Below are 2,170 nucleotides of genomic sequence, written 5' to 3' on the forward strand. Positions count from 1 at the left end.
GAGTCTAGGGAGTCGCCTACGCCTACTCCCTAACCCTAACCATATCAAATAGTTACCAGGGTACGTTCCGGTATACAGGTATTCCGGTATGTATCCGGTATTCCGGTACACCGGACCGTACCCAGGGTATGTTCTGGCAGTACCCTGGGGGACATAGACCCTATGAGCCGTACTACTGTAATTTTCCACTTGCACAAATTTCGCAGGCTATAGAATTTACATAGTGACAGTGACAGTTCCACATATTCTGGCAACTCTCTTAAATTATATAGTAATGACATTGATAGGAGCATGGCATTAAACTACCATATAGCGTGTTAGATTCCTCTAGTTTAAGCATAACATTTCTCTACAAGAAGTGAATAGTCCATAGTATAGATATGCATGTTCATGGAGGAAGGGCAGCGATTGTCGGATTGAATCACACTGGACACAGGGTCCTCCCCACACTGTCACTGGGACCACTACTGCACTAGTCCAACTAGAGTAAAGTAGTATTCACTAGTACTAGTAGTAGTAGTACTAGTAGTAGTAATACTGCGTGTATGTGTGGGTGTGAGCATGCGCACGTGCCTATGTATGTATGTGTGTGTGTTTGTCTCTGTGTGTGAGTGCGCGCGTGTGTGTTTGTCTCAGTGTGTGAGTGCGCGCGTGTGTGTTTGTCTATGTGTGTGAGTGCGCGCGTGTGTGTCTGTGCGTGTAGTAATAGTAATACTAAATTCTAATAGTATCCTAGCCCAACCAGGCTGTGCGACGGATTTTCTATACAGCCTGACACCCTTCAATACAAAAAACCTATCACCTCTGCAGATCTAGATGAATAACTCTGTATATCTCAAATAAAACTATTCTATTACCACCTTTGACTTGCCTTGTTTGAAATATGAACGTTAACTCACAGTTGTCCTGCTTCTAAACTAGAATGTATCTCTTAATTCACGGTATAATCTGCTAATTCTCACAGCATATCAACTTTCCAATCGGCTTTACCCGCCATGTTTAGCGAGGCACGGAAAACCCGAAACGGAAAAGACTCGCTAGAAAATACTACAGAAATAGTACGATGGCTCTCACGGCAATTACACACCAAAGCAAGTGAAACGATGTTCACAAATGTCTGGGCCATTTGTAAAAACCTTAGATGACATGTTCTCGGATGTTGGAGTGGTGTACATGAGGACCGCAGATCGTTTAATTTCGCTTGTTCGATCCATTGCGGATTTTAGTCACAGTCGGAATGATAGCAAACATGGCGGCGAATTCATAAATTTTGTTGCATTTGTCTCAAAAAGTCGCTGTAACCCCGTAAGTACCCAGCGCATCGTAGCGCACTGATATTTACACGAAGGTGGATGCATACAGATTCATTTGGTATATCACATGTGTAGTGTTCTTTGGCAATACTTGGCAAATAAGGCAACTACGTGTTTAGCTGCCGCCAAGGTTTGAAATGGTATTCTAACCCTAGCAATACCGTTTCTTGGAGCTAATAGTATCCGTGAATTATACCTTCTCCCCTACTCTAATACCAAACCCACCTTCTCCTACTGTTGGTGCATTCTTAATGTCGGAGTGGAATAATGGAAACGACAAGCTAAATATATTGGAAGTGGCTATTGTTACGACGAGTCGTAAGAATTATTTTTGGACTATTCTTACGACATGCAACGCGCATGCGCATGCGTTGCGTATTTCGTTAAACACTACATTGTTTTTGTAAGATATATTACCTATATAAGAAATGGAGTCAGTTTATAGTTTGTGTTAGGGTTAGGGCTCGTGTTAGTGTTAGGGTTAGCTCCAAGAAACGGTATTGCTAGGGTTAGAATACCGTTTCAGATTCTTGCCCACAATTCCTTGTAGTTGGCTCGGTATCCAACCATCGACACAGCTAGCGTCACATGTAATAGCTCAAACGAATCTATAAACCTCTGGCTTGCTCGCGGTAACTGGGCGCTACTGGGCGCTACTTATTTATTGAGTTATACCGTTTTTCTGAGATGAATTGGATCAAAACAACCAGACAGCCGCCATGTCTGCCATGTTCAGTGCAACTAAAATCGGCAATGGACCTGATTTTCACAGTGCGTAGGCCAAATACAACGCAAGTACATATCTTCGCAATGATAATTATTAAGTTGGTGTAGATTGACGATTCCTGGTTTTCAAT

The sequence above is a fragment of the Priapulus caudatus genome, unplaced genomic scaffold, assembly GCF_000485595.1.
Source record: "Priapulus caudatus unplaced genomic scaffold, Priapulus_caudatus-5.0.1 Scaffold930, whole genome shotgun sequence".
Taxonomy (NCBI): domain Eukaryota; kingdom Metazoa; phylum Priapulida; class Priapulimorpha; order Priapulimorphida; family Priapulidae; genus Priapulus; species Priapulus caudatus.